Raw genomic sequence first — 19,431 nt, forward strand, 5'->3', positions numbered from 1 at the left:
CGTCGGGCTCTGGGCTGATGGCTCGGAGCCTGGAGCCTGTTTCCGATTCTGTGTCTCCCTCTCTCTGTGCCCCTCCCCCGTTCATGCTCTGTCTCTCTCTGTCCCAAAAATAAATAAACGTTTAAAAAAAATAAAAAAAATAAAAAAAAAAAAAGAAATGCAGCAATAGAATTATAACTTCAACCATATAAATGAATCTCACAAACAAGGTGTTATGCAAAAGAAGGCAGAGATAGAAGAATATATTCTGAATGATTCCATTTTCATAAAGTTCAAACAGACAAAACAAGTCAGTGGCATTAGAAGTTAGGACAGCAGTTCCCTTGTAGGGATAGTGAATGGAAAAAGGAACAAAGGGGCTTTTGGGTCTTGATCTGGGTGCTGGTTGCATAAATGAATTCAATTTATGAATATTTATTGAGCTGTATACTTATGATTTGTGTCCTTTTATGTATAAATGTTTTACTTCAATATAAAGTTTAAACAATATGTCCCAACAAATCTTCAAATCCACAAAAATATTTGTCTCTTTTTTTTTTTGGAAACTTCTGGCCTGAAGGTTATTCTTATTCTAGCCTTTGAAAGAGGCATGAGTACCAAGAGTTGTTTCTTTGCCAAAAGAAAAAAAAATTATTTGGTACATTGTGACAGTAAATGGTGACTGGTACTAGGTGTTGGTATTAAGAGAAATAATAAAGTGTGGCAAGGACTGTAAGAACTAGAGAGTTGTCTTTCTACAGAGGACATCTGCTTTTATATTTCAACAGATTTGTACCATATGGTTATATGTGCTGAGGGCTACCAGGTTTTCTAATTTTTAAATTAAGCCAGGAATCTTGATTTTGCTTGAAAACTCCAAATTTTCAGTTTTTGAGTAATCTTTTTAAATAGTGTGACCCTATATCTGTAGGTCAGATTTGACCTCCAGTTTGATCCCTTTGGTGTCGGAAAGTGGGTTGATTTCTGAGGACTTCTGGGCTATTCCTGGCAGATGTTTACAAAATGAATGGGGGCGGGAAGGAACATACATATACCTTTTGTTTAATTGAATTTTCTGTGTGACTCATGACATTACTAATGATAGTTTCTTTATTTTCACCTTTGGGGTTTTAGAAAATGAGGTGTGATTTACATGTTTTGGCATCTGAAATTTGAAGAATGGTGGATTCTATGGCCTTTTTCTTTTTTTTTTTTTAATGTTTATTTATCTTTGACAGAGAGACAGCACATAAGAACTGGGGAGGGGCAGAGAGACAGGGAGACAGAGGATCTGAAGCAGGCTGTGCATTGAGAGGAGAGAGCCCAATGTGGGGCTCGAACTCCCAAACTGTGAGATCATGACCTGACCTGAGCCAAAGTCATATGCTTAACTGACTGAGCCACCCAGGTGCCCCTCTATGGCCTTTTTTTCATATGGCCAAGCTGCTTTGAACATGTTTTCTCTTTGATTCTCCCAAATGCACATTTTTTTCCAGTGTTCTAGGCACTTTGTTAAACATCCAGAATTCATGTTCTCATTTAGTGCTCAGATGCTGTGATTGTCAATAATCTGCTGGTGAGGAAACTGCAGCTTGCCTAAATTTGTAACAAGTTATTGATAATTGGAATTCAAACCAGGTTTACAGAGCTTGAACTCTTAATCACCAATCTATCACTAATCACTAACCTTATCATTGTTATCTGGAGATATGTAAATCAAAAATTTTCTCAAGCCTGTATTCTACAGGAGAAGACTGAGGTATAGAATCTTAAGTTGACCTGACAAAACTAGTGTTGCTGTTTAGTGAGAGAGGTTTGCTAGAAGCCTTTTGTTCTTGTGCCTATACTCTTTTCCCTGTACCCTGAAGGTCATCCAAGGGGTGGATTGCATTTTAGCAGATTTCTCAAACAGTAGATTCTTTCCTGTCACACAGCAGTATAATTATCTTTTTGTTGTGAGTGTAATCTAAATAAAATCAACCTAATCTTAAATGATAAGGTGTAGCCCAAACAAGAAGTGCAGTGATGTTCGATATGCACACTGAACTAATATTCTTGATACTTAGGATAACAACTAATGGTGCATCTCCTCCCAGCTAGTGAATTAGAAAGCCAGGCATTCATCCAAATATGCAGATGTTTAGCATTGTGTAGGCAGAACCTCTGAATGACTGATATAATTTTCACTTTGAATTACATTCTTTGGTGCTACACAGTGGCAGAGTATCAAGCAGATGAATGCATGACTTTAAAAAGAATCGTTTCAATCTTGACCAATAGCTTCCCCGGTTGAGTGGGGAAAATTTATATTTTATGGCCTGACTTATATTGTGCTTATTTAAATTTTAATTGGTCCTTTTGAACTTTCTAGTTTTCTCCACTGAACAGTGACTAAGTTTCACAATTCTGTTTACTAGATGGAATTTAAGTGATCTCTAACAACCAAAACAAAAATTGGTTTTGTCTGTTCCTCTTTTTCCTATTCAGAATAGTCTAGTCAGGAATTCATAAAATATTCAATGCAACATTTGAAACCCGAGAGTTGTAGAATTGTCTCTTGAAATAGGTTGGAATGTATCAAACAAAGCATTTTTATTTGTAGTTTTGCTTCCTAAATGTTTATAGTAAAAATAGGGAGACAGTTTTATTATATTTTTTCTAAATTCATTAGGGCTTCTATTCAGTTTGTTAATTGTCCCCTCCTGTTGTGTGGTCCTAATGAAAAGAATCCATTTTTAACCAGCGCCCTCCATTGTGGCCCTGACGTTTCCATGGAAATGAAATAGCTTGTTCTGACATTGTCTGCTGTACATATTTACAGCATATTAGGTAACACCTGGGCATTGAAATCTTGGAATACAATAGGTTTTTATTTTTAAAGAACACCAGCAATACTATGTTCCCTTCACATTAGTTTCTTGCCATTTTGATGGATGAGCATGCCTGCAATAATTACTAGCACTGGTCTTAGGTTGGCAGTTAGATGAGATTTTTCACTAATATATATTAGATTATATATAATATACATGTGTAACAAGTAGGAATGTACTAGAATCTTCACAACATAAAAACAGAAAAGCTTTTCTTAGTCTATTTTTATTAAATTATAGACGTACATTTTCCTAGAAGGTGTCTCAAATACATATGTATAGTTGTATTTCTATTCAACATTGGTGCATGCCTATCAGGTATCAGATACCGCAATCATATCCAGTGTTACAAAGATGAGTAAGATATACTTTCCTGGCCTCAGAGAGCTTAAATTGTAGAATATCAAAGGACAAATCTGAGTAAAAATATATATTAAATATCTTACAACTTGGGTAAGCCCCAGAGCTAGGAGGCAAGATCACATTTAGAGTCAGATGAAAGGTATAAAGATAAAATATTGATGATCACTGTTCTTTTTTAAATATAGTTTCTTAGGTGACTTCATGCCATAGATTTGGCTGGATCTATTTTGGAGGATCAGAGAAACCACAATCCCTGCCATCTGAACATTCATGCTTAACTCTCCTAACTCTCCAGGCTACTTGGCAATACATACATACCTTTCCTTTATCTTTCCCTTGCAATACCACACAACAATTTCCAAGCAATTATTTCACTTCTTAAATTTATATTCAATTCTCACATCATGGCAGGCATTATCACCTACTTTTTGGAGATTTCTGACTCTCAGAAGTCTCAGTTCTTACATCAAAATTCCTATGTATCTTTATTCTTTACATATTTTCCTCCGGCTTTAGACATAGATATAACTTTCCTATTTGAGGCTAATGTTCTCCACCCATGGTCTTGACTCTATTATCTCTAATCTCGTACAGTCCCCAAACCTCCCTTTGGCTGTGATAAGGTCTCCCCTCATATTGTCCCAGCAGCCCTTGTAGCAGGATATAAGGCATTCCAAAGAAGTAAGTCTCCATGCTTCTGGAAAGACTGTGATTCTACAGCTTTGACACTGGCCAAAGCAGGATTTCAGGAAGCCCCAGAGCTCCATGCTCCATGTGCTTTTAATAAGACTGTCACTCTGTATACCCATCATTAGCCACATTTCTCTTAGTGTTACACAGTGTTGATGAGACCAGTCCCAAGAATCAAGTTGATTCCTCACATTCCCTGAGAAACCATCAGGATGAATTTCATCATGTCCTACTTTGAGCACAAACTCCTGGGGCATCTATCATGATTTTAGTTTCACATGGCTCAGTATGTTCCCCAATCTGAATCAGTCTCTCTTCCTTTTTCTTCTTTGTCCAGCCTCTTCCATTGTGCTGTCTATAAATTTCCCTACATCTTTCGCTTTAAGTAGTTCTTCACCTTTTACTCTAAATGAAGTCAGATATCCTCTTAGGAAATAGCTCTTTGAATGGTGACATCTTTTTCTTCCATATGTTACCAGGATCAGAGGTAGACTGGATGTCCTCCAAGTTACTCATGGTCTCTTTCAAATCCCTGTCTGTCCTTTTTTTTTTTTGTCAAAACCCCCAGTTTGAAACACATGACTATGGCTTCCTCTACACTTCTTAAACATTCATCCTCAAAACTCTCAGTTATGCTTTCTCATTCTCTGGAGACTTTATTAATTGATTTCATGACATCCAACACCCTGGAGCCTCTATTTCTTGGCTGCTTTATCCCCGATGATTTTATCCTCTACTTACGCTTAGCCACCCATCCCTTGGGCATACTCTGAGCTCATCATTCATGAGAAACTGCAGTTTCCACAAAATCTTTATTTCAGGGATTCTACTCTCTGACTGCAAATATTTCTGGCTCACTTATTTCATTATGACTTCTACAGTTCTTTTACCCTGCAAGTACCTCTGAGGCATGCTGCCTTTTTAATCAACCAGTATGACTTCACAAATCTTCATGTCTCTTTTTACCTGGATTACATTGCACTATTATTTGTTATCACTATGATACTCCTTTGAATTCCATTCGACTCTGCTGTCTGTCTCTTTTCGTACGTTGCCTGGTAAGGCACAGACGCTGGGTATGTTTTCCTTTCAGGCACATGTGCACCATTGCAACCAAAAACAGCTGCAGGAAAAACACATAGGTGCACTCACTGGTTTCATTTTAAAATCATAATCACAAGCTTTGTGTGTTTCCTCAGGACTGCCAAGCTATCCTGCTCCATTTTAAAAATCAATTCACCTTCTCATTCTTTCAAAAGATTATTGCACATCTTTTCCCCTTTCCTTAGGATGTCAGAATCCCTTTCACCTTCTCACTCTGAGTTGATGACTCTCTTACAGCACTAAGAAACTAGAAATAATCACAAGATAAATACTCACATTTTCTCACATGAAATCTGCCTATTCCATGCATCTGGGCATATAATTATTGCCTATATACTTTTTTTTTTTTTTTTTTTTTTTACCATGGGTGAACACTACATTTGTGCATTGGATTCCAGTCCTTCTGACTTACTAAAATTAACCCCATAACTTTCTCCTTTCCTTTGTTTTTTGTTGTTGTGTTTAAAATACTATTGCTGCATAACAGATCACTCTGAAACTTAGTCTTAAAACAAGCATTTGATTATCTCTCATAGGTTCTGTGGACCAGGCATTTAGGAAGTGATCAGCTGGGTGGTTCTGGTCAAGGATCCCTCATGTGCTTGTAGTCAGATCATGGCTGGAACTAGCACAGATGGAGTAGAATGTCAGGAGCAGCTGGGGATTGATCGAGTGCTTCTTTCACTTCGTATCGTCTCAAAACTCCTCTCTGATAATCTCTGCCTAGGTTGCTTTGGGTTTCCTCATAGCCCAGTAGCTTTAGGGCAACGAAAACACTTACATAGCAGTTTCAGGCTGCAGTGGGAGTGTCCAGTAACCAAGGAGTACATTTCATTGTCTTTTTGGTGGTAGCCTCAGAACAATATGCTTCACACAGCGTCTATCTGCTGATCCTATCTTCTGCGAAGGCAGTCACAAACTGTACAGATCTGGGAAGAAGGGAGGCATAACTCTCCCTCTTGATAAGAGGAATGTTAAGGTCCCATTACATGATAGCATGTGGGAGGGGAAATATTGCAGTAGTCATTTTTGGAAAATGAATCTGCCTCATAGGTTAGTGAATATTTTCTTTGCTACTGAAGTATTACCATCCACATTCAAATGTACTGTTAAAAACATTCATTAAAAAGAAAAATAAAATCCCCCTATGTCTCTATGCTCCCAACCTGTACACATTTATTCTTTTGTTGCAAAATTTTCAGAAGAGTTTTCCATGTCTCATCCTCTCATTTGTTCCTTTTAATGGATTTCATTTCTACCCCTCCACTAACATACTCTTGATAAAGTCATTCATTTTTTGAGTCCAATGGTTAATTCTCATTTAACTTCATGATTTCACAGTATTTGATACAATTTATTATGCCCTACTATTGGAATACCTTTCTTGTATGATTTCCCAAGCCCCACTGTCTCTGAGTTTTATTCCCACTTTTCTGGTGATTCTCATTCCTCTCCTTTGCTTCCCTGATCTATTGAAGTTGGAGTGCACTAAGATTCATTCCTCAGCCCTCATCTAGTTCTCATCTACACCCTGTGCCCTAGATAATCTCTTCCAGTCCCCTGGCTTTAAATTACATCTCTTAGTGATGACCTCCCAAATTTCAGTTCCATTCTTAAAATCTCTGTGCACACTGGACAAATATGTCTGATTACCTCCTTGACATCTCCACTTGGTCCTCAAATAGGCAAAATTCTATCACCATCCCCACCTTTGCCCCACCCCCAAATATGCTCATTTCTCAGATTTTCTTATTTTAGAAAATGGCACCTTCATTTACCCAGGGGTTGTGCAAACATCTAGGAATTGTCTTTCAGTTCCCTTTTATCCTCATCCTCATTAGACTACTCACCCCAAATCCTTATAGTTGCATTTCAAAAATGTACCCAGACTTTTCTCACTATGTACCCAGAAATTCTCACTATGTGTGCTGCTACCATCTTAACAAATACATGTTAGCTGACAGTAATTTATTGGGGTGGACAAGAAATTTTGTCTTTCCCATTTCTTTCCTTCCAATAAAAAAAGTTATCTTTTAAAAAACATAATTTGGGGCGCCTGGGTGGCTCAGTCAGTTGAGTGTACGACTTCAGCTCAGCTCATGATCTCGCGGTCTGTGTGTTCGAGCCCCACTTTGGGCTCTGTGCTGACAGCTCAGAGCCTGGAGCCTGCTTCAGATTCTGTGTCTCCTCTCTCTGCCCCTCCCCCACTTGTGCCCTGTCTCATTCTATGTCTCAAAAATAAATAAATGTAAAAAAAAATTTTAAAACGTAAGTAAAACAAATTTTTTTGCTCATAATTCTTAAATTGCTTCTCAATGTACTGAGAATAAAGGCAGTGTCCTTATTATACCCCACATATTTCCTCCTACATGTGCTGGTCCCCATCCACTTTCCCTCCCTTATTTTCTGCTACATTCACCCTTGCTTACACGCTTCTAGCCCCTGTGGCCTTCTTGCTGTGCTTTGATCCTAGCAAACCCCTTTTTTCCTCTGGACCTTTGAATGTTTTTTCTGCCTCCTGTACATTTCATCTTCTTTTAATGCCTTCAGTATTTTCTAGATTCTTCAGAGATCACAGCAAGGATAGGTACTTTCAGTATCTAGGGAATGCAGTTACTGAGGTCATGAGACTAGAATTTTTTCATGGGCTCCCCCACATCAAAATCATTCATATAACTTTTTCTAAAGTACAGAATTCTAGGCTCTACCTGAGACATCCTGAATCATTGCTTTCAAAGGTAGGTCCAGGGATGTATACTTAAACATTTCCTTCAGTGTTCCTTCTGTTAGCCAGTTTATGGGATAGCATTTGGAAACCACTAAGTAAGAGCCTAAGGAGCCTAAATTCTCTTTTGATGATGTCCTTTGGTTTTAATTCCCTTACCATTGTTTTTCTTATACTTCCTATTCCAACAAATGTTCTCCTTGAAAATAAAAAAAGACAACAAAATAAGATATGTGACTAATTTTCTTTCTGATGTTCATTCATAGAAAGCTATTCACCAACTTCAGTAAGTATTTTTGTTATATAATAGCATGTAAACTGAAAAATACTTGTTTGGCCATAACACATTTCAAAAATCTCAACTTTGGGGAATTTTTCTTTATTTCTGATGTGACATATCATTTAGATGCATTAACCACGCATATTTTGTATATTGCTCTTAAAAATCTAAGTTTGAATGTTTTCATGTATTGCTACATCTGTTTCTTCAGATAGATGTGTTTCTTCATTTTACCTCACCAGTATAATTTGGTTTTCGTGTTGGTTTCTTGGTCTTATGTGTCCCCTAATTCTTCTAACATTTTAAAATGCCAGACCATGAAAACATGCTTATTTCTTTGATTTAAAAAAAATCTGCTTTACCTCAATTTGGGGCAAGGTTTTCAACTTTTCTGTACACAGAAACCCTTTTATAGCATCGGTGTACTTAATACACATCATGCTGTAGTAGTTACATTTTTACTGTCTGTTGGTTGAGAAAATCCAAATATGTATGCACTCATGGAGCCAATTGCTACATGCCTGTCATGGGTCTGTTAGAAAATGGGATATGGAGACATAGCTAGTGTTACGGAGAGAACATGGTAAAATAATTTAAACATGCCAGTTCCCCTTGCTGCTTATGGGGTTTCCCAAAAATCATAAAAATGAAAATGGAAATACCACCTTCTATATAAATGACTTAGTACATATGGCCCCCAGTGAAAATGTTAGTAATAGCTTGGAGAAAAAGAACGATGCTCAAGCTTAAGTAAGTTCTGCTCATATCCCTCAGCCTCTTTAATGGAATTCTTAAAACTGGTCTTCTTTGACTGTCTACATAGAAGAAACAAGGCAAAGAGTATAATTGGCAGGACTTGTTAAGGGGCAGGTCTTCAGTTTGCTTGTCCACATAACTACATTAAATAAAGAGGTAGGAAAAAGAGGCATGGCTGGGCATAAATAGAGGAGGCTAGTCTTGGCCAAGTCTTCTTATCACACGAATGTGAGTCAATAATTTAAACAGAAAAAGCTTCATATGGGTTTGTGACTTGAAAACGTGGTAACACTCCTCACAAATGTTTGTAGTCCAAGAAACGTCCCAGGCAATAACTAACTAGCTTAACAAATGTGGCTGTCGTTTTTCTGGCCAGTACGTTGTTCTTCTTTAACTAGTTTCTACCTAGTCATGACTTTAGGACTCTTTTTCTGTCCAATGAACTGTGAGCGCTGTCAGCTAAGTGGAGCTCTTTGGAATGCTTTTAAATTCCTGATAAAATATGACATATTTACCAGGCATGCCTCTTTGCCTCTGAGCCCTTCACCTTCTCCTCTCTGAAATGTAGACGTAGTATCAAGTTGGGCAGTCATCTTGAGATTATGAGGCCCCACACCAATGGGGTAAGTGAGGATGGAAAAGCAGAAAAGAAGAAAGCTTTTGGTTTCTTATTGAAAAGAGGAACCAGGGCCAGCCACTGTTAGCCTCTAGACTTCTAGCGATATATGAATAATGAATCTGTATTGGTTTAAACTACTATTTGTTGGATTTTCTGTTACCTGGAGAACAAACTCCTGAGAGATATAATTCTCCTACCCTACAGAGGGTGGAGCAAAGTAGGAAAGAGACGGAAGTAGAGTTTGGTAGAAGTTACTCTGCTCCTATAGAAACTTTGGCCCACAATTTGCAAACAAGTTGCGATCATATCTTATTTTTACAAACTAAATTCTTAAGAATGCAAATAATCACTGTATCTTTGTTTTTATTTCCTGTGACACATGGTACAATGCCTTGCAGTACTTTATTCTTTTCTCTTTTTTCTTCCTGTCCAGATTAGAAAAAGAACGCTGCTGATAATAGATCCTGCATGTCGGGTTTTTTAATAGGGATAGAAAGAAAATAGAGGTAGCTCCTGCCTGAGGGAATTTCACAACTTAGTAGAAGAGACAAACAAAAGTGCACATACCTGTGACATGTTGTTATATATGTGTAAACGGAAATATTGGAGAAGAAAGGAGCTATATCTAATGGGTGAATGAGGGGGGTTATAATGCTTTCCAGATTTTTTTTTTTTTGCAGTAAATCAAGGTTAAGAAAATTTCTTTTGTAAAGTACGTCTAAGGGAATTAGACTATTTTTGGTGTGATGTGTCTTTATGAACCTGGAGAAACTGCTAAAAAACTCAAGATTAGAGTAAATCTGTTTGACAGGAAAAGTGATAAACAGGGATCTTGTTAATATATATTTTTTTCGGAAGCATTCTAATCTTTTTTTCTAAATGTGTATGTGTTATGAAATTCATGTCATGCTGTATCATATGGTATGTGTTGTTCTGTAAACTTCCTGGACCTCAGAAGGCCAGGAAGCGATATTCTGTAAACTTCCTGTCCACTAAGCTATTTCTCATAAACATAATTTCATGACAAAACATAGGTGTCTGCCTATTATTATTCATAATGACTATAGACTATTTCATAATATGAATGCATGAGCAATTAACTTAAAGTATTCATTTGTCATATATTTAGGTAGTTACAGTCGTTTGAATTAAACATCCCGTACCTGAAAACTACACTTTTACCTGATGCTCTCACTAGGGGCTTGGGAAGAAAAGAATTTGCAGCAGTCCTGTTCCAATTCATTTTCTCCTAGAGATGTCCAGGACCAAAGAATGACTGCATTAAATCTGGCAAACATACTAATGACCTCCTGGTAAACATACAAATGACCACATAAATCCACTCATGATATTTACTAGCAGAAGGATAATGGCAAATTCTTTTTTTTTTTTTATTTATATATGAAATTTATTGTCAAATTGGTTTCCATACAACACCCAGTGCTCATCCCAAAAGGTGCCCTCCTCAATACCCATCACCCACCCTCTCCTCCCTCCCACCCCCCATCAACCCTTAGTTTGTTCTCAGTTCTCAACAGTCTCTTATGCTTTGGCTCTCTCCCACTCTAACCTCTTTTTTTTTTTTTTTTCTTCCCCTCCCCCATGGGTTCCTGTTAAGTTTCTCAGGATCCACATAAGAGTGAAACCATATGGTATCTGTCTTTCTCTATATGGCTTATTTCACTTAGCATCACACTCTCCAGTTCCATCCACGTTGCTACAAAAGGCCATATTTCATTTTTTCTCATTGCCACGTAGTATTCCATTGTGTATATAAACCACAATTTCTTTATCCATTCATCAGTTGATGGACATTTAGGCTCTTTCCATAATTTGGCTATTGTGGAGAGTGCTGCTATGAACATTGGGGTACAAGTGCCCCTATGCATCAGTACTCCTGTGTCCCTTGGATAAATTCCTAGCAGTGCTATTGCTGGGTCATAGGGTAGGTCTATTTTTAATTTTCTGAGGAACCTCCACACTGCTTTCCAGAGCGGCTGCACCAATTTGCATTCCCACCAACAGTGCAAGAGGGTTCCCGTTTCTCCACATCCTCTCCAGCATCTATAGTCTCCTGATTTGTTCATTTTGGCCACTCTGACTGGCGTGAGGTGATACCTGAGTGTGGTTTTGATTTGTATTTCCCTGATAAGGAGCGACGCTGAACATCTTTTCATGTGCCTGTTGGCCATCCAGATGTCTTCTTTAGAGAAGTGTCTATTCATGTTTTCTGCCCATTTCTTCACTGGGTTATTTGCTTTTCGGGTGTGGAGTTTGGTGAGCTCTTTATAGATTTTGGATACTAGCCCTTTGTCCGATATGTCATTTGCAAATCTTTTCCCATTCTGTTGGTTGCCTTTTAGTTTTGTTGGTTGTTTCCTTTGCTGTGCAGAAGCTTTTGATCTTCATAAGGTCCCAGTAATTCACGTTTGCTTTTAATTCCCTTGCCTTTGGGGATGTGTCGAGTAAGAGATTGCTACGGCTGAGGTCAGAGAGGTCTTTTCCTGCTTTCTCCTCTAAGGTTTTGATGGTTTCCTGTCTCACATTCAGGTCCTTTATCCATTTTGAGTTTATTTTTGTGAATGTGTGAGAAAATGGTCTAGTTTCAACCTTCTGCATGTTGCTGTCCAGTTCTCCCAGCACCATTTGTTAAAGAGACTGTCTTTTTTCCATTGGATGTTCTTTCCTGCTTTGTCAAAGATGAGTTGGCCATACGTTTGTGGGTCTAGTTCTGGGGTTTCTATTCTATTCCATTGGTCTATGTGTCTGTTTTTGTGCCAATACCATGCTGTCTTGATGATGACAGCTTTGTAGTAGAGGCTAAAGTCTGGGATTGTGATGCCTCCTGCTTTGGTCTTCTTCTTCAAAATTCCTTTGGCTATTCGGGGCCTTTTGTGGTTCCATATGAATTTTAGGATTGCTTGTTCTAGTTTCGAGAAGAATGCTGGTGCAATTTTGATTGGGATTGCATTGAATGTGTAGATAGCTTTGGGTAGTATTGACATTTTGACAATATTTATTCTTCCAATCCATGAGCAGGGAATGTCTTTCCATTTCTTTAAATCTTCTTCAATTACCTTCATAAGCTTTCTATAGTTTTCAGCATACAGATCCTTTACATCTTTGGTTAGATTGATTCCTAGGTATTTTATGCTTCTTGGTGCAATTGTGAATGGGATCAGTTTCTTTATTTGTCTTTCTGTTGCTTCATTGTTAGTGTATAAGAATGCAACTGATTTCTGTACATTGATTTTGTATCCTGCAACTTTGCTGAATTCATGTATCAGTTCTAGCAGACTTTTGGTGGAGTCTATCGGATTTTCCATGTACAATATCATGTCATCTGCAAAAAGCGAAAGCTTGACTTCATCTTTGCCAATTTTGATGCCTTTGATTTCCTTTTGTTGTCTGATTGCTGATGCTAGAACTTCTAGCACTATGTTAAACAACAGCGGTGAGAGTGGGCATCCCTGTCGTGTTCCTGATCTCAGGGAAAAAGCTCTCAGTTTTTCCCCACTCAGGATGATGTTAGCTGTGGGCTTTTCATAAATGGCTTTTATGATCTTTAAGTATGTTCCTTCTATCCCGACTTTCTCAAGGGTTTTTATTAAGAAAGGGTGCTGGATTTTGTCAAAGGCCTTTTCTGCATCGATTGACAGGATCATATGGTTCTTCTCTTTTTTTTTGTTAATGTGATGTATCACGTTGATTGATTTGCGAATGTTGAACCAGCCCTGCATCCCAGGAATGAATCCCACTTGATCATGGTGAATAATTCTTTTTATATGCCGTTGAATTCGACTTGCTAGTATCTCATTGAGAATTTTTGCATCCATATTCATCAGGGATATTGGCCTGTAGTTCTCTTTTTTTACTGGGTCTCTGTCTGGTTTAGGAATCAAAGTAATACTGGCTTCATAGAATGAGTCTGGAAGTTTTCCTTCCCTTTCTATTTCTTGGAATAGCTTGAGAAGGATAGGTATTATCTCTGCTTTAAACGTCTGGTAGAACTCCCCTGGGAAGCCATCTGGTCCTGGACTCTTATTTGTTGGGAGATTTTTGATAACCGATTCAATTTCTTCTCTGGTTATGGGTCTGTTCAAGCTTTCTATTTCCTCCTGATTGAGTTTTGGAAGAGTGTGGGCGTTCAGGAATTTGTCCATTTCTTCCAGGTTGTCCAATTTGTTGGCGTATAATTTTTCATAGTATTCCCTGATAATTGTTTGTATCTCTGAGGGATTGGTTGTAATAATTCCATTTGCATTCATGATTTTATCTATTTGGGTCATCTCCCTTTTCTTTTTGAGAAGCCTGGCTAGAGGTTTGTCAATTTTGTTTATTTTTTCAAAAAACCAACTCTTGGTTTCGTTGATCTGCTCTACAGTTTTTTTAGATTCTATATTGTTTATTTCTGCTCTGATCTTTATTATTTCTCTTCTTCTGCTGGGTTTAGGCTGCCTTTGCTGTTCTGCTTGTATTTCCTTTAGGTGTGCTGTTAGATTTTGTATTTGGGATTTTTCTTGTTTCTTGAGATAGGCCTGGATTGCAATGTATTTTCCTCTCAGGACTGCCTTCGCTGCGTCCCAAAGCGTTTGGATTGTTGTATTTTCATTTTCGTTTGTTTCCATGTATTTTTTAATTTCTTCTCTAATTGCCTGGTTGACCCACTCATTCGTTAGTAGGGTGTTCTTTAACCTCCATGCTTTTGGAGGTTTTCCAGACTTTTTTCTGTGGTTGATTTCAAGCTTCATAGCATTGTGGTCTGAAAGTATGCATGGTATGATTTCAATGCTTGTAAACTTATGAAGGGCTGTTTTGTGACCCAGTATATGATCTATCTTGGAGAATGTTCCATGTGCACTCGAGAAGAAAGTCTATTCTGTTGCTTTGGGATGCAGAGTTCTAAATATATCTGTCAAGTCCATCTGATCCAATGTCTCATTCAGGGCCCTTGTTTCTTTATTGACCGTGTGTCTAGATGATCTATCCATTTCTGTAAGTGGGGTGTTAAAGTCCCCTGCAATTACCACATTCTTCTCAATAAGGTTGCTTATGTTTTTGAGTAATTGTTTTATATATTGGGGCGCTCCGGGATTCGGCGCATAGACATTTATAATTGTTAGCTCTTCCTGATGGATAGACCCTGTCACTATTATATAATGTCCTTCTTCATCTCTTGTTACAGCCTTTAATTTAAAGTCTAGTTTGTCTGATATAAGGATGGCTACTCCAGCTTTCTTTTGGCTTCCAGTAGCATGATAAATAGTTCTCCATCCCCTCACTCTCAATCTAAAGGTGTCCTCAGGTCTAAAATGAGTCTCTTATAGACAGCAAATAGATGGTCTTGTTTTTTTATCCATTCTGATACCCTATGTCTTTTGGTTGGCGCATTTAATCCATTTACATTCAGTGTTATTATAGAAAGATATGGGTTTAGAGTCATTGTGATGTCTGTATGTTTTATGCTTGTAGTGATGTCTCTGGTACTTTGTCTCACAGGGTCCCCCTTAGGATCTCTTGGAGGGCTGGTTTAGTGGTGACAAATTCCTTCAGTTTTTGTTTGTTTGGGAAGACCTTTATCTCTCCTTCTATTCTAAATGACAGACTTGCTGGATAAAGGATTCTCGGCTGCATATTTTTTTGTCTAGCACACTGAAAATCTCGTGCCAATTCTTTCTGGCCTGCCAAGTTTCAAAAGAGAGATCAGTCACGAGTCTTATAGGTCTCCCTTTATATGTGAGGGCACGTTTACCCCTTGCTGCTTTCAGAATTTTCTCTTTATCCTTGTATTTTGCCAGTTTCACTATGATATGTCGTGCAGAAGATCGATTCAAGTTACGTCTGAAGGGAGTTCTCTGTGCCTCTTGGATTTCAATGCCTTTTTCCTTCCCCACTTCAGGGAAGTTCTCAGCTATAATTTCTTCAAGTACCCCTTCAGCACCTTTCCCTCTCTCTTCCTCCTCTGGGATACCAATTATGCGTAGATTATTTCTTTTTAGTGTATCACTTAGTTCTCTAATTTTCCCCTCATACTCCTGGATTTTTTTATCTCTCTTTTTCTCAGCTTCCTCTTTTTCCATAACTTTATCTTCTAGTTCACCTATTCTCTCCTCTGCCTCTTCAATCCGAGCCGTGGTGGTTTCCATTTTGTTATGCATTTCGTTTAAAGTGTTTTTCAGCTCCTCGTGACTGTTCCTTAGTCCCTTGATCTCTGTAGCAAGAGATTCTCTGCTGTCAGCTATACTGTTTTCAAGCCCAGCGATTAACTTTATGACTATTATTCTAAATTCACTTTCTGTTATATTATTTAAATCCTTTTTGATCAGCTCATTAGCTGTTGTTATTTCCTGGAGATTCTTCTGAGGGGAATTCTTCTGCTTGGTCATTTTGGATAGTCCCTGGCGTGGTGAGGACCTGCAGGGCACTTCCCCTGTGCTGTGGTGTATAACTGGAGTTGGTGGGCGGAGCCGCAGTCAGACCTGATATCTGTCCCCAGCCCACCGCTGGGGCCACAGTCAGACTGGTGTGTGCCTTCTCTTCCCCTCTCCTAGGGGCGGGATTCACTGTGGGGTGGGGTGGCCTGTCTGGGCTACTTGCACACTGCCAGGCTTGTGAAGCTGGGAATCTGGCGTCTTAGCTGGGGTGGGTAGGCAAGGTGCACGGGGGCAGGAGGGGCAGGCTTAGCTTGCTTCTCCTTAGGTGATCCACTTCAGGAGGGGCCCTGCGGCAGCAGGAGGGAGTCAGATCCGCTGCCGGAGGTTTGGCTCCGCAGAAGCGCAGAGTTGGGTGTTTGCGCGGAGCCAGCAAGTTCCCTGGCAGGAACTGGTTCTCTGGGATTTTGGCTGGGGGATGGGCGGGGGAGATGGCGCTGGCGAGCGCCTTTGTTCCCCACCAAACTGAGCTCTGTCGTCAGGGGGCTCAGCAGCTCTCCTTCCCTTTGTCCTCCAGCCTTCCCGCTTTCTGAGCAGAGCTGTTCACTTATGACCTCCCAGACGCTAAGTCGCGCTTGCTGTCGGAACACAGTCCGTCAGGCCCCTCCGCTTTTTGCAAGCCAGACTCGGGGGCTCTGCTTGGCCGGCAAGCCGCCCCTCCGCCCCGGCTCCCTCCCGCCAGTCCGTGGAGCGCGCACCGCCTCGCCGCCCTTCCTACCCTCTTCCGTGGGCCTCTCGTCTGCGCTTGGCTCCGGCGACTCCGTTCTGCTAATCCTCTGGTGGTTTTCTGGGTTATTTAGGCAGGTGTAGGTGGAATCTAAGTGATCAGCAGGACGCGCGGTGAGCCCAGCGTCCTCCTACGCCGCCATCTTCCCTCTCTCCATGGCAAATTCTTATCTATGAAAAGATCTTTAGCAGGGAAAAACTATTCTGTTGAAACTGCTTATTGTAAGTAACCCTGCAATTTATAAATTTATGGGGGGATGGCTAGCTGAGGAAGGCCACAGAAGCTGTAATTAATGTAAGATAGCCCAAATAGCTTCCCCTGCATGAGCGATGTGTATACATACATTGCTCAAACACTTCATCTGTTAATCTGGAGCCAGACAATATCCTGTTGTGAGAGAAGAAAGTCCTTTTTTATTGGAAGCTGTATCTGACGGTCTCAGATTCCTCCAACAGGAAGTTTTTCCCCTGTATCAGTTAAATCATTAGTGAAGTTTGATATTGTGTAAAATCTAAGATTTACATAGTTTGATTTGACAATATGATCTTTGTGTCACCACAGATAAATTCCAGAAGTGGCATTTCTGGGTGAAGGGGGATGCATTATTTTAGGAACCGTGGAACATATAGCAGGTCTATTGAACAGTCTGAATGGTCAAATTACCTTTTTCTGTGCTCTCTCAGATTTCCTTTTCCATTCTTTCTGGACATTTTGGACAGTTCCCTCAGCCTTCTTGTTACATTCAGGTATTTATAAGAAAGTCTTGTCAATTCAAGTCCAGTTTAAAAGTCCAATTGCAGGGGCACCTGGGTGGCTCATTTGGTTAAGCATCCAACTTCGGCTCAGGTCATGATCTCTCTGTTGGTGAGTTTGAGCCCCATCAAGCTCTCTGTGTCAGCACAGAGCCTATTTCAGATCCTCTCTCCTCCTCCCCTGATCATGCTCATGTGCTCTCTCTCTCTCACTCTCTCCCTCTCAAAAATAAGTACACATTAAAAAAATTTTTTTTAAATAAATAAAATAAAGGTCCAATTGCATATCCAATTTATTGTATATCTCTTCTCCTCCTAGTGACAGCTAGGCTTGAGGGACTTGGGGTACAAATGAAACAGTCTGTTCCTAAGATATTGATTCGATCTCTATTTTCCCTTTTATGCTTTTTTCTTTTCCAGCTAGTAGAATGGGAGGTATGATAAAAAGAAAGAGAGAGAGAGAAAGAAAGAAAGAAAGAAAGAAAGAAAGAAAGAAAGAAAGAAAGAAAGTTTTTTTGCCTGGTTAGATCATGTCTTGGATCTGTTGACTGCCATGTCTCCTGTGGCAAGCATTCATTTGGTGGCTGTCTTGGGATGTTTGTATGATTCTAGAAAGGGATCTCTTCAGTGCTCAGTTTTTTGACATGCAATGTCTGCTCCATTGAGATTTCTGGCCAACACACCTCAGGTCCTCTTTTTGGTTTACAACACAGCCTTTTGTTTCTGGGTTCCTCTTGCTTCCTTGTCTGCCTTTGTGACTTTCAGAAGAACAGGATGTTTTAAGTTTTGTTGCTTTCTGTAATGTCTGCTTTCCCCAAGACAAAATGGTAGGAGTACAGGCTACACCACTCTACTCCTCTTCTGTTCTACTTTCTCTCTACTTCCTGTTTTCACCTCTGCTCAAATATTCCTATGTGCAGATAATTCAATCCACTGAATGAGAAGATCCCCAACTGATGAATGAAATGTGAGTCTCTTTAATTAATTCTCTCAGAGCTTCATTATTTGGCTTTCGGGGAAGAGCAAGACATAGCTCTCTCTTAGACTATTTGAAATACCTTCTGCTTCCCTGTTCAGCTGTGTTTATCAACCAGGAAGAAAGTGAGGTTCGTATAAAGCATAATCATTTGTGTTCTTCTTAATAAGTACTAAGGGGCACCTGGGTGGCTCAGTTGGTTAAGCATCCAACTTCGATTCAGGTCATGATCTTGTGGTTTGTGAGTTCAAGCCCTGTGTCAGGCTCTATGCTGACAGTTCAGAGCCTGGATCCTGCTTCTGATTCTGTGTCTCCCTCTCTCTCTACCCCTCCCCTGCTTGCACTCTGTCTCTCTCTTTCTCAAAAATAAATAAAAATTAAAAAACATTTTTTTAAAAAGTACTAAAAAAGTACCTGGCTCACCAGCTTTTTTTGATATTTATTTCTATTGATTTTGTGTCCCAGAGCTCACTTCTTCAGATATTAGGAAAAATTTCATTTAATGTTTTATTACTTTCATATAAATAAATTATCTTCCCAGAAGTTACTACTTATCTGTATATTAACTGTCCTTATGATAATTGCTCACCAACAATGAATATTATAGTTTACATAAGTTTTACTCATTAGGTAAGTCTAGAACTTCCTTTATTGCTGTTTTAATCAGAATTTCTTCAGTTAGGTTGGGTTTTTTAAAATGTAGTTTATTGGTCATTTGTGTTTCTTATATAAATAGCATATTCATGAAATTTGGCCTTTTTTTCTAATGGATTATTCATACTTTGAATACTGATTTGTAGAAGTTCTATTTGTATTGAAGATACTGAACATTTTATTGCTGTGTTGGCTGTAGGTTTTCTTTCAAAGTTTGGTCTTTGTCTTTTCACTTCATTAATGATATTTTTCCTTTACTGTGTTTTTAGTTTTTGTGTATTCAAACTATCAAAGTTTATGTGTTTTATTCTTTGAAATAGGTAATTAAAAGTAATTTCTCATTCTGATACATTTATGGTTTCTTTTTATTATTGAAATATTTAATCCATTTTGAATTCATTTTGGAAAAAAATTGTGATATGAGAATATACCAATATATATATATATATATATTTTTTTTTTTTTTTTGCTTTTTAAGTTTTTATTTTAATTCCAGTTAACATAC

The sequence above is a fragment of the Puma concolor genome, chromosome B1, assembly GCF_028749965.1.
Source record: "Puma concolor isolate L17-30 chromosome B1, mPumCon1.1.hap2, whole genome shotgun sequence".
NCBI classification, from domain to species: domain Eukaryota; kingdom Metazoa; phylum Chordata; class Mammalia; order Carnivora; family Felidae; genus Puma; species Puma concolor.